Raw genomic sequence first — 14619 nt, forward strand, 5'->3', positions numbered from 1 at the left:
TTGTTCTTGATTCTAAGTCAGAGGTCAAACAGGAGATTTATCTGAATAGTAGTCTAATTTAATCTTCTTCAACAGAATTTGAAAACTGAAATATCAGATTCAATCCATTTGTTTATACCTTGCAGCTGATGTCAATTCAATTGATGTGTTCTGACTTATTTTGTGCAGCTCCACTTGGTTACCTTTTGAAGCAAAAAAGAAAAAAAAAAAAAGCAATTCTGTCACTTCAGCAACAGTAGAAACATCTACTGTTTTCTTGTGTCTATGATTTTTTTTTTAATGACTTTAAGAAACTGACGAAATATTAGGAAACAAATTATTTTTGAAAAGAAAAATGCGATAAATTGCAGTTATTTTTAGTGGAACTGAAAAATCTTTCAGGATGGGGGTTGTATTAAAAAGTTAAAAATTTGTGTATAATTTCAGATATGCTGTTTTGAACAGCAATAGCTTAGTCACTTTAACAATTCTGCAAGAAGGCTCTCAAAATGTACTCCTGTGTGGAGGTATGAGAACAGTAACCTACAGACCAGTTAGAACAAATAGAATTACAGGTCTGAAGAGTTTATATTGAACTTCCCAGTGCACATCCTGAAATGCTACCTCCATCTCTGGCAGATTACTTTTACCTAAATAAGTTTTCAGACTAAAGTAGCCTGAATTTTGTCTGAATCTGTGATAAGAGCCCAAACGTAACTTTTCTCTATGACATTAGGAAAAAAAATACTAAGGTAGAAGGAGGAAAAACACAGTGCAAGGTGCTGAAAGACTGGAAAGATGTGTTTGCTGAAAGATGGGGAAATTCATTGTGGTAAATTGGATACCTGTGTTGCTGCTATAAATGGCAATGAAAAATCTAGTTTGTTTATAGTTGGATGATATATCAAAAGGATTAGCATGAGGTTGTATTTTTTGTATGCCTTGCCTCTTTATTATATTTCATCATACTAAAAATGTCATATAGACTTGAAGAGTGGAAGCTGTCTGTGTTGACAGTATATTGTTGGCTATTGTTTTATTAATGTTTTTTATCTCATTTTCTTTTTTCCTGTTGATACCACAAATCCAAAAAATTCCTCAACTAGCTTTATCTGTGAGATAGCAGCAAGACTGAGAAGCAGGAAACTTACTCATATGTTTATGACCTATCCAACCACAGGTATCATTATAAGGATAGTCCATTTTGGTCTCTAAACCACTAAGAATAAAAAAGACAGTGACAATCACTTAAAAATTTCTTTAGGAAAAAAATGTTTTCATAATCTCCCATTTTGTGAAGAATGTGCTTGCACTGCGAATTCTAGACATAGTCATTATGGACCAAATATCCATACAGTTGTGAGAATCATTGGAAGAAGTCAGGGCTGATCCTGGGAGACACCAGGTCAAAGATATTTTCAGTCTCTAGTTTGGAAGAATGGTAGCCACTGTAATTCATCTTCTTCTCTCTCTCCCCTTCCCCCCACTTTAATTCTGTTCACAACATCTTTACAACTTACTCCTTTTCAAAAGGGAATACTCTGTTACATGAAGTAAGGACTTTTCTAAAGGGGTTTCTCCTTATCTGCATAGGAAAAATGTATCCTCTTATCTCAACTCATATACATGTGAAGAATTAGTTTGGACATATACTACCCAATTGGATTCTCAGTCTAACAAGTGTTACAGGAGTCCTGAGCCTCCTTCAGAGAAACAGCCACATGTTTAAGGCCTGCATGTATGTAGATAGACTTAAGTATGTGCCAAGCTCTTTCCGTTTCACATCATGCAATCGTTTGAGACACTTCCAATCACTTGTCTTATTAGGCTTATTTAATTCCTCCATTTCTGGTATAGGTGAATACTTTGCATTCACCAAATCCTCCTTTTCCCTGCTGTCTTGGTGGCTGGATCTACAATTCTAACTCAGCTAAGTTCAGCTGTATTCCTTTTTTTGCCTTCTCTTATTTCTATTTTCTTCTTTACTCTTTACTCACTGGATCTTTGTTCTCTTTTACCAGTTCACTGCTTCTACCATTTCTGCTTCACTGTTCCATTCTCCGTTGTTTTCTTGATCTCTGCTTCTTAGTCTTGCTGGTCCTTTGCATAATTTTGTTACTTCTGTTCAAATCCAGCCTCTCTGGAGACTCAGACATTGCCTTGCTTCATCCTTCCACTGCAAATCTATGTCCTGGGTTCAGCAGTAGCAGTCATGTTTGTTTTTTTTTTTCCTTTGTGCTAGCTGGTGCAGTGCTGTGTTTTGACTTCCAGCCTGAGAACAGGAGGCAAAAAGGGTGAAGCGAGATGAAGAACCAATGAATTCACCACCCGGTCCAGAATCTGATCAGGAGTCATCATCACATGACGAAGAAGAAGAAGAAGAAGAGGTAACTTCTCGACCTCGGACCTCAACTGAGCTGCGGAATATGCGAAAAGATTTTACCCGTCAACCAGGGGAGCACATCATCACCTGGTTACTCCGATGCTGGGACAATGAGGCCGATGGTCACGAACTAGAAGGTACAGAAGCCAAGCAGCTGGGATCACTTGCTAGAGAAGGGGGAATTGACAAAGCAATTGCAAGAGAGAAAACGTCCCTCAGCCTTTGGAGGCAGCTCTTGGCAGCTGTGAAAGAAAGGTTTCCGTACAAGGACGATGTTACGAGTCGTTCGGCCAAGTGGACTACTATAGACAAAGGCATCCAGTCTCTGAGGGAATCGGCCATCGTAGAGATGATCTATCACATCAAGCCGAATAACGGGGATACACCTATAGATCCAGATGAAGTTGAATGTACACGACCCATGCGGCGAAAACTTACACGGAATGCACCGTCATCATATGCCCATTCATTGGCAACAGTAACCTGGAATGACATAGTACCATTAACAGTGGATGAAATGGTTCATAAACTCCGAGAGTTCGAAGACAACCTCACCCCTTCCATCATCTCAGCTGTGGAAAAACTGTCCCAGGACCTCAAACAATTGAGGGACGATCTATCTGATTTATCCAGCTCCTCACGTGTACCAACACACGTATCAGCTATTAACAAAAGGCGTCCTATTGTTCAAGAGAGGAGATACAGGAGGTATACGCCACGGGGTACCCTATGGTTTTACCTGCTGGATCACGGAGAAGACATGACAAAGTGGGATGGAAAACCTACTTCAGCTTTGGAGGAACGGGTGATTGAACTGAAGAGGGGAGCAAGGGCCAAGACTGATCGTCCCATGAGAGCTACGGCTTCAGTCTCTGGTGAGCAGTTTCCCAGATGGAGTGGAAGAGCTGATTTTACTCCAGCTCCTGTGATAACGAAGAATAATCCCTTTCACCACGACTTAAGTGTCCAATGCTGTGACGACCATTAGAGGGGCCCTGCCTCCAGCCAGGTGGAGGTAGGGGACAATCGGATTTACTGGACTGTGTGGATCAGATGGCCTGGCACATCAGTCCCACAGAAGTATAAGGCTCTAGCAGATACCGGTGCACAGTGTACCCTGATGCCATCAAGCTGTCAAGGGGTGGAACCCATCTATATTTCTGGAGTAACAGGAGGATCCCAAGAGTTGACTGTGCTGGAGGCTGAAATCAGCCTGACTGGGAGGGAGTGGCAAAAGCACCCTATTGTGACTGGTCCAGAGGCTCCATGCATCCTCGGCATAGACTACCTCAAGAGAGGGTACTTCAAAGACCCAAAAGGGTACCAACAGGCTTTTGGTATTGCTGCTTTGGAGAGTGAGAAAATTGAGCAGCTGTCCACCTTGCCTGGTCTCTCAGAAGATCCCTCTGCTGTGGGGTTGCTGAAAGTTGAAGAACAACAAGTGCCAATTGCGACCACAACAGTGCACCGGCGGCAATATCGCACAAACCGAGACTCCCTGATTCCCATCCATCAGCTGATCCGTAGACTGGAGAGTCAGGGAGTGATCAGCAGGACCCGCTCACTCTTTAATAGCCCCATATGGCCAGTGCGAAAGTCTAATGGAGAATGGAGACTAACAGTAGACTATCGTGGCCTGAATGAAGTCACACCACCATTGAGTGCTGCCGTACTGGACATGCTAGAACTTCAGTATGAACTAGAGTCAAAGGCAGCCAAGTGGTATGCCACGATTGATATTGCCAATGCATTTTTCTCCATTCCTTTGGCAGCAGAGTGCAGGCCACAGTTTACTTTTACTTGGAGAAGTGTCCAGTTCACTTGGAACCGACTGCCCCAGGGGTGGAAACAGCCCTACCATTTGCCACGGACTGATCCAGACTGCACTGGAACAGGGGCAAGCTCCAGAACACCTGCAATACATTAATGACATTATTGTGTGGGGCAATACAGCGGAAGAAGTCTTTGAGAAAGGGAGGAAAATAATCCAAATTCTGCTGAAAGCCGGTTTTGCCATAAAACGGAGTAAGGTCAAGGGACCTGCACAGGAGATTCAATTTTTGGGAATAAAATGGCAAGATGGACGTAGACAGATCCCCACAGATGTGATCAACAAGATAACAGCAATGTCTCCACCAACTAATAAGAAAGAAACGCAGGCTTTCTTGGGTGCTGTGGGGTTCTGGAGAATGCACATCCCAAATTACAGTTCGATTGTAAGCCCTCTCTATCATGTGACCCGGAAGAAGAATGATTTTAAATGGGGCCCTGAGCAGCAACAAGCCTTTGAGCAAATTAAACGCGAGATAGTTCACGCAGTAGCCCTTGGACCAGTCCGGACCGGGCCAGATGTAAAAAATGTACTGTACACTGCAGCTGGGGAGAACGGTCCTACCTGGAGCCTCTGGCAGAAAGCTCCACGGGAGACTCGAGGTCGACCCCTCGGCTTTTGGAGTCGGGGATACAAAGGATCTGAGGCCAGCTATACCCCAACTGAGAAAGAGATACTGGCAGCCTATGAAGGGGTTCAAGCTGCTTCGGAAGTGATTGGCACTGAAGCACAGCTCCTCCTGGCACCCCGGTTGCCCGTGCTGGGCTGGATGTTCAAAGGCAGGGTCTCCTCTACACATCATGCAACTGATGCTACATGGAGTAAATGGGCTGCACTAATTACACAACAAACTCGAATAGGAAATCCCAGTCGTCCAGGCATTCTAGAAGTCATCATGGACTGGCCAGAGGGCAAAGATTTCGGAATGTCACCAGAGGAGGAGGTGGTGCGTGCTGAAGAGGCCCCACCATATAATAAACTGTCAGAAAGTGAAAAGCAGTATGCCTTGTTTACTGATGGCTCTTGCCGTATTGTGGGAAAGCATCGGAGATGGACGGCAGCTGTATGGAGTCCTGGACGACAAGTTGCAGAAACTGCTGAAGGAGAGGGTGAATCGAGTCAGTTTGCCGAGGTGAAAGCCATCCAGCTGGCCCTGGACATTGCTGAACGAGAAAAGTGGCCAGTACTTTATCTCTATACTGACTCATGGATGGTGGCAAATGCCCTGTGGGGGTGGTTGAAGCAATGGAAGCAGAGCAACTGGCAATGCAGAGGCAAACCCATCTGGGCTGCTGCACTGTGGAAAGATATTTCTGCCAGGGTGCAGAACCTGGTGCTGAAGGTACGTCATGTAGATGCCCATGTACCCAAGAGTCGGGCCACTGAGGAACACCAGAACAACCAACAAGTGGACAAAGCGGCTAAGATTGAAGTGGCTCAGATGGACTTAGATTGGCAACATAAAGGTGAATTATTTTTGGCCCGGTGGGCCCATGACACTTCAGGCCATCAGGGCAGAGATGCAACATACAGGTGGGCCAGTGATCGAGGGGTGGACTTAACAATGGACACTATTGCCCAGGTTATTCATGAGTGTGAAACATGTGCTGCAATTAAACAAGCCAAGCGGTTAAAGCCTCTTTGGTATGGAGGACGATGGTTGAAGTATAAATATGGAGAGGCCTGGCAGATTGACTATATCACACTGCCACCAACCCGCCAAGGCAAGCGCCATGTGCTTACCATGGTGGAAGCAACCACTGGGTGGCTGGAAACATACGCTGTGCCCCATGCCACTGCCCGGAACTCTATCCTGCGCCTTGAGAAACAGATTTTGTGGCGACACGGCACCCCAGAGAGAATTGACTCAGACAATGGGACTCATTTCCGAAATAACCTTATAGATATTTGGGCCAAAGAGCATGGCATTGAGTGGGTATATCACATCCCCTACCATGCACCAGCCTCTGGGAAAATCGAACGGTACAATGGGCTGTTAAAAACTACACTGAGAGCAATGGGTGGGGGAACTTTCAAGCATTGGGATACACACTTACCAAAGGCCACCTGGTTGGTCAACACCAGAGGATCTGCCAACAGGGCTGGCCCAGCCCAGTCAGAACTTTTACATATTGTAGAGGGGGACAAAGTTCCCGTGGTGCATATGAAGAATTTGCTGGGGAAGACAGTCTGGGTAATTCCTGCTTTAGGTAAAGGCAAACCCACTCGTGGGATTGCTTTTGCTCAGGGACCTGGATATACTTGGTGGGTAATGCAGGAAGATGGGGAAGTCCGATGTATACCTCAAGGGGATTTGATTTTAGGGGAAAACAGCCAGTGAACTCAATTGTATGCCATTGCCTGCTGTGCAATGCTTTTATAGCCCATCAACTAGATGTCTCCAGGTCACCAGCGACTGGCCCTGACTACCCTCCAGCCATCATCCCAACAGAGAATGAACTTTGAACATCATGGACCGAATGGACTCGGCAGCATTATAGGGATTGGTCCATGCACTAAGAAAATGATCTTTTCCTCTTGGTCTGTATGTATATGGATGTATATATATGGGAGAGCGATGGTGTACTGAAAATGTGGGATCTGAGCACGACGTGAATGGTATGGAATAAGGGGTGGATAATGTCCTGGGTTCAGCAGTAGCAGTCATGTTTGTTTTTTTTTTTGCTTTGTGCTAGCTGGTGCAGTGCTGTGTTTTGACTTCCAGCCTGAGAACAGTGTTGGTGAAGTCAATGTTTTCAGTTGTTGCTAAGTGATGTTTACCCTGACCAAGGACTTTGTGAGGCTCATGCTCTGCCAGGGAGGAGGGGAAGCCGGGAGGAAGCAGAGATGGGACGCCTGACTCGGGCTAGCCGGGGAGGTATTCCATACCACAGCACGTCATGGCCGGGGTGGGGGGTGACTGGGAGTTACCCGGAAGGACACGGGGCTTCCGGGTGCAACTCGTCTTCTTGGCCGGTGGTATCGTATTCTCTTCCCTTGTTATTTTCCCTTATCATTGTTGTAGTTGATAGTTGCGGTGGTGATTTGTGTACATTGGTTGCTGGACTGTTCTTGTCTCAACCCGTGGGAGTTGCACTCTTTCGATCCTCCTCCCCGTTCCTCCGGGAGTGGGGGAGAACCCCGGTGGGGGGGGGACACACGGCCCTCGATTGTTGTCAGCTCGGCACCACTCACTGGGAGTGAGTGAACAAGTTACCTGACTGGGTTTAAACCACGACAATCTATCATTTCCCCAACTGTCTTTTACAGCATACATAGGGATCCAAGGATAATAGTGTATATGATTATACATGTATCTTAGTGAATCAAACAACTTGAATGTTTTCCTCTGACTACTGATTTAGCTTGAAACACTACTTCTTTACTTTTACCTTTTTTGTGTGTGAATGAATTGCATATATAGTGGGGGAGTGGAGGTCTGTCTGCATGACAGAAACAACAACAACAAAAAAATAAAACAAAACTCCAGCTGGGTGCTGCTGGCTGAAGGAAAATAGAAAGCTGAAAAACATATATATATATATATATATATATACACATATATAGTTTTTATTTGTAGTAATCTGTGGTTTGGTATGTGAGAATATCAGGTGAAAAATGCAAACAAATGTGAATTGCAAGCTTATGATATTCTTTTGTGGTGTAACCTCTATGACTTCAGCAGTGGTACATACACTTTTATTGCAAATAAATTGCATGCTGCAGACTCAGTGTCCATGCTTCTAAGTAAAGTTTTTCTTACTATTTTCATTTAAAATTAGCATTATTATTGAAATACATGACCTTATTTTTACCACGTATTTACATTTGCATGAGCAATTGGTTCTTACAGTGCTTTTTTGTTCAGTCTGAAACTTGAAGAAGAGAAATCCATGTACAAAATAAAGTCTTCTACTTGTCTTCCTGAAGTACTGAAGAGACTTTTAGCTGATGTTATAAACTAACCTCTAGTGATCATTTTATCTTGTTCTTTGGAAAAAAAACAAACAAAAAACAGCCTGTGTCTAATGGCTTTAAAAAGATAATATGATAAAGTATATTACAGAAACTGATAAAAAGTTTCCAGGATTATTATGTTGCAGTTTTTGTTTTCAACTATTTAAAAGGACCTTCTCAAAGGTGACATGCAAATGTCTATTTTCACATTAGAAACCCCTTTCACTATCAGTTTTCTCCACTCATACTGATACCGATAATTAAGAATTAGAACTCTTACCATTTCTATTATTACACTACGGAGATAGTATCTCATTATATTTAAAATGTATACTTCCATATCTTTGTTACATTTTTTTCCTTAAAGTATTCAAACACATTGTCAAATTTTAATCCCCAACATTTTTCCATTTGAGAATAATCTCATTGCACAGGGAAAAGTTTGTTATACTATCATTATGAAGGTATAAACATCCAGTTTGAGAATAGCAAGAATGATCAAAGTAAAAACTATTTAAAGAGAAAGAACATGAGGGATAATCCACCTAAATCCCTTAGTATGTTTCCATGTTTCTACTGTATTTTATGAGCTTCTTCAGAGAATAAATTTAACCCCTTTATTACATAGATTAATTGACTGCACAAAAATTTTTGAAAGTTCCATGAATAAAGTTGGCACTTTAGCTATACAGAAACAGTAGTAATGCTTTCAATTATGATTGATTGCAGTTTGCCTATTTCCAAAGTTAGGAGCGCATCAGCAGGAGATGTAATAGCAGGTCTAATAATCTAGAGGACTAAGCTACTACGTTCAATTTAGCTTTTATATAAAATGTGAAGTAAGGGAAATAGATTGTAGGACTTTTGGTGTTTGTTTTTTTTTTCTGTGAGTGATGCAGAGGAAATTAGAAAAAATGGAAACCTTCTTTCAAAGGTACGGGTATCCCATACTAGTCCAGGTAAGAGGAAAATGTATTTTTTAGAAGAAAATATGCTTATTTGGGGATTAAATTTAGAACTCTTTCCCTCTAAATCTAGGTTTCTTCTGGTACAAATTGGCACCTCCCTTTAATACCAGTTGCGTGTAAGGTGCTGTTGGCTTCTTTTTAGAAAATATTTCTGTCATTCTATTTCTTCCAATCTATACTCTGTTTTTTCTCAGCTTTCTGCCGCTTACCAGAGAGCCTCCATGATGATGTTCCATGTATTCCAATGTATTGTCTTCAAAATGGTGAACACTTGGTCTTTAATGAAAATAGACAAGTTTTAAGTGATCTGCTACTTCTTTCCTAAAACATGCCCTAGAAGAAGCCCTATTTCCTCATAGATTCCTCACAAATTTTTGGGGGAGCCTGAAATATGAGATGTTAAACCATTCTATAGTTCAGTTTTGTATTGATTATACAATTATCGTACAGCACCTAACACTTGACCTGCATAACACATAATAATTTGTACTGTCTTGAACTTGTACTATCTGAGAGAAAAAAAACTCCTATAATTCAACTTTAATTTTCTATCATATTTATTTTTTTATGAGACAGGCAGAGAAATAGTATAAAAAACTGATATTAAGTTTGGAAATTTCTTTGATGTTGAATGATCTAAATGGATGCTTTACTATTATGGATCAGCTTCTGTGCTAACTAGATGGAGTCCTGTGCTTTTTCAGATTGCATATTGATGTGTACATTTTATTGCTGTAAGGTAAAATATTCACAGGTATTTTGGAGTCACCCTTGTGCACAGTCTGAGCTACCTTCATCACTGGTCTTTTTCATGAAGCCCAGAAAGCACATGTAATGTCTAGTGAATATAGAAAGAACCAAAATTTTTCTAGAAAAGAAAAGGTGTTTGAAAAGGGGATGAAAAATTAAATGAAAAAGAAAATCCAAAAAGTCATTTTAACAAGCATCATTAATTATATATAATACAAAAGTAACTAAAAGATTTTGAATGGAAAAATTTCTTAATCTTCAGGATTCCCACTGAACAATATTGTGTTTACCTACTTTTGGTAGAAAGTTCAATATTCAATGTATGTTTTTGAAAACCCCAATTTCTATCCTTATAACAAGTTTTCTTTTAAAAACAATTGTACTGAAAACTAGAATATCAAAATAATTTCCAGATTTTAATCAAAGTCAGACTACTCTATGTTACATCCAAAAATAGATTTGCAAAATTAGCAGCCAAGAAAAAACTAAAGTGAGCTATTTTTTAAATCGTAAGATTAAACATCTTTGTTTCTCTTCTCAACTTGTGCTACATCTTCACATCTGGGCAATTATGCAAACCTGTAAATTACTTTTTTCCCCTCTGAGTTAATTGGCATAAAATTATAATGAAAAGAATTCAAAGTCTAGGTGCAAAATTATGGTCTCACAAAATTAAATTATAAACATACTGATTAGCATGTAAAATTTTAATGAGACTGTATTTTGATAGAAAAATCTTCAAACTGAGGTGTGCAGCAACTTTCAGCAAATATTTTGCTTAATTAATGAATTTCAATAATTGATAGTTTTACCCCAGACTTAAGTACCATTACTGAAACCACCTCTCTTTTCTTCTTTTCTAATGAGACTGCAGTAAAGAAGTGTGAACTTGTTTAAAAGATATTCCCTTTCTTCTGAAAAGGTTTGTTACAAGAAACTTGATGTCCTAGTGAAAAATAGAAGTGTCATTAGTAATTTATGTTTATTCTAAAGCAAATTGTTATGATAAACCATCCGTTGTGGATGGAGTAAGATCTCGGTTATGATCTCTCAAAAATACAGGCATTGCAAACTTTGACCCTGGCAGAGCTTCCTCATTATTGTACAGCTGTGGTCCACTTTCACAGGATTATAGGTGGATGTTTTTGCCTGTGCTCAAAGAATTCTGTTCTTAAGAATGTCCAAGAAAAATGAAAGTCCAACAAAAGTTCTGATGGCTTTCCTCTCACACACAGAAAAAACCAAACACGTATTAGGCATATGTATAAAGGTTTGATTATAAACAATAAGAAATTTTATGCTCAACATGAATTGAATGTAGAAGGTTTTAAACCATTTACGGATCAGTTTTGTTTTCTTTCATTACATCAGGTAGCATTTCAGCTGTCACCAAACATATCAGTGTTATTGAAAACCTCATTGGCATCACAGAGACTGGTGGAATGACTCCTACAATTGGAGTGTTGGAATGGAAGGATACAGACTCTTCAGGAAAGAGGGGCTGGGGAGATGAGGAGGGGTTGTCACTCTCAATGTCAACGACCAGCTCAGTTGTGCAGAGCTCTGACTGAGAATGGCTGAGGAGCCAAACAAGTGCTCATGAAGCAAGACTAAAGAGAGACAGGGGACGTGACAGTGGTGGTCTGCTACAGGCCACACAACCAGGAAGACCAAGAGGATGAGGCCCAGACAGATAGAGGTACAGACAGGTAGATGCGGCCTCACATTCACAAGCTCTGGTCCTCGTGGAGGACTTCAACCACACAACATCTGTTGGAGGGACGACAGAGGAGGGCACAAGCAATCCAGGAATTTCCTGAAATGCGCTGGTGATAACTTCCTTCTCCAAGTGACAGAGGAACTAGTGAGGAGGGGGGCTATGATAGACCTTGTCCTCACCAACAGGGAAGGGCTGGTGGGGAACGTGAAGCCCAAGGACAGCCTTGGCTGCAGTGATCATGAAATGGTGGAGTTTAAGATCCTTAGGGTGGCAAGGAGGGTGCCCAGCAACTTTGCTACCCTGGACTTCAGGAGAGCAGACTTTGGTGTCTTGAGGGGTCAGCTTGGTGTTGTGCTATGGGATAAAACCTTGGAGGGAAGAGTGGTCCAAGAAAGCTGGTCAATATTTAAGGATCACCTCCTCCAAGCTAAGGAGTGATGAATCCCAACAAAGAGGAAGTTGGGCAAGAGTGCCAGTAGGCCTGTGTGGATGAATGAGGAGCTGCTAGACAAACTTCAGCATAAGAAGGAGGCCTGCAGAGGGTGGAAGTGAGGATTGGTTAGCCTCGGACGAATATAGAGAAATTGACTATTTCTCTGAGCAGCCAGGCACCAGGTTAGGAAAGTTAAAGCTCTGTGAAAAAATGATCTGACCAAGGACATTAAGGGCCACAAGATAAGCTCCTGTGGATACACTGAGGATAAAAAGAAGTCTATGTGAAACATAGGCTGCCCAGTAGCAATTGTTCTATGTGGTGGAATGTAGAATATAGAAGACCATGCACCATATCTGACTCGAGACAGCAGTAGAGATGCTTGAAATAAATAGGCTTTTGATGAGGGAGAGTTATAAGTATTTGGGTGTGGGTCTTTGAATTATAATATTTATAGGTAGGAATAATGAGGGAATGCAAGTGCCATTGAAACATTTTCCTATTACTTCCTTCCTGCTTAACAGTTTCACATTAATGCTTACTTGGGAAAAAAAAAATACAGCTATGTGGCTGCATGAGTTGATTACCCTAAACTTGAACAGGTTGTGGCATTTTGTGCCATATGGCGTGCATGTCAGTGAAGGAAAGGATATGCCTTGTCACATCGTATCCCATAATGACTTTTTGGGAGTGAAATATCATTTCCAGCTGAGGTGAGCCTTTCACTCCACTGATCTGCAAGTTACACGTCTCAAGTAGCACAGCTGTTTTTGGAAACTAACCTCCTGTCAAGGCAAAGTCTGACTTTACAGAAAGCCTAGCCTTTGATTTATGAGACCCTATATCTTAACAAGATATAGAACTCCCTGATAGTAATTGTTCAAGTTGAAAGTAATTTCGCTATGGTCCAGTTGTCCTCATATTATGTAAGTGACAAGAGCTTTCATTCAGAAGGACGATTTCAAATAGCTAAGATGGGTAGGTATACTCTTGGAAAAAAATAGGCTTGGTTCCTGCCTGACCTACCAGAGATTAGATGGGTTTCAAAGTAACTGGTAAGAAATAGTTTATTTGCTGTTTGTGACTCATATGAGAGTAAATTTTCATTCTCAAAAAATAAACAGTCTGATTATCTGTAATCTTATGGAAGATGCTACCTACTGCATCTCAAATATAGTCTAGCTCATAGAATCATAGAATCATAGAATCATAGAATAGTTAGGGTTGGAAAGGACCTTCAGATCATCTAGTTCCAAGCGCCCTGCCATAGGCAGGGACATCTCCCAAGGCTCTGTCTGACCTGGCCTTGAACACCGCCAGTGATGGAGCATTCACAACGTCCTTGGGCAACCCATTCCAGTGCCTCACCACCCTTACAGTAAAGAACTTCTTCCTTATATCTAACCTAAACTTCCCCTGTTAAAATTTAAACCCATTATGCCTTGTCCTATTGATACAGTCCCTGATGAAGAGTTCCTCTCCAGCATCCTTGTAGGCCCCTTCAGATACTGGAAGGCTGCTATGAGGTCTTCACGGAGCTTCGCTTCTGAGGCTGAGCAGCCCCAACTTTGTTAGCCTGTCTTCATACAGGAGGTGCTTCTGCTCACTTATCATCCTTGTGACCCTCCTCTGGACTTCCTCTAACAGCTCCATGTCCTTCCTATGTTGAGGACACCAGAACTGCACAACCTTGAGCCAATTCTCTGCTCAGCCTGTAGCTGTGCCTGGGATTGCGAGAACCCTGGTGCAGAACCTTGCACTTAGCTTTGCTGAACTTTGTGAGGTTGGCATCAGCCCACCTCACAAACATGTCAAGGTCCCTCTGGATGGCATTCCTTCCCTCCAGCATATCAACCAAACCACACAGCTTGGTGTCATCGGCAAACTTGCTGAGAGCGCACTCAATCCCACTGTCCATGTCACCGACAAAGATGTTGAACAGGATCTGTCCCAACAGAGATCCCTGAGGGACACCGCTCGTTACTGGTCTCCAGCCGGACATTGAGACATTGACCACAACTCTTTGCGTGCAGCCATCCAGCCAATTCTTTATCCACCAAGTGGTCCACCTATCAAATTGATGTCTCTCCAATTTAGAGACAAGGATGTCATGTGGGACAGTGTCAAATGCTTTGCACAAATCCAGGTAGATGACGTCAACTGCTCTACCCCTGTCCATCAGTTCTGTAGCCCCGCCATAGAAGGCCACCAAATTGGTCAGGCAGGATTTCCCCTTGGCTGTCACCAAGCACCTTGTCATGTGCCCTAGCATGCCTTCCAGGAGAATCTGCTCCAAGATTTTGCCAGGCACAGAGGTGAGACTGACTGGTCTGTAATTCCCCGGGTCATCCATTTTCCCCTTCTTGAAAATGAGGGCTATATTTCCCTTTTTCCGGTTGTCGGGAACTTCACCTGACTGTCATGATTTTTCAAATATAAAGGACAGTGGCTTCGCAACTTCATTCACCAGCTCCTTTAGGACCCATGGAGGGATTTCATCAGGTCCTATGTACTTGTGCACATTCAGGTTCCTAAGATGATCTTAAACCTTATTCTCTTCTTCAGTGAGCCTAAGGTCTTCATTCTCACAGTCCCTGC

The sequence above is a fragment of the Pezoporus wallicus genome, unplaced genomic scaffold, assembly GCF_028554395.1.
Source record: "Pezoporus wallicus isolate ANWC-B61680 ecotype Strahan unplaced genomic scaffold, APGP_CSIRO_Pwel_v1 contig_5647, whole genome shotgun sequence".
Classification (NCBI taxonomy): domain Eukaryota; kingdom Metazoa; phylum Chordata; class Aves; order Psittaciformes; family Psittacidae; genus Pezoporus; species Pezoporus wallicus.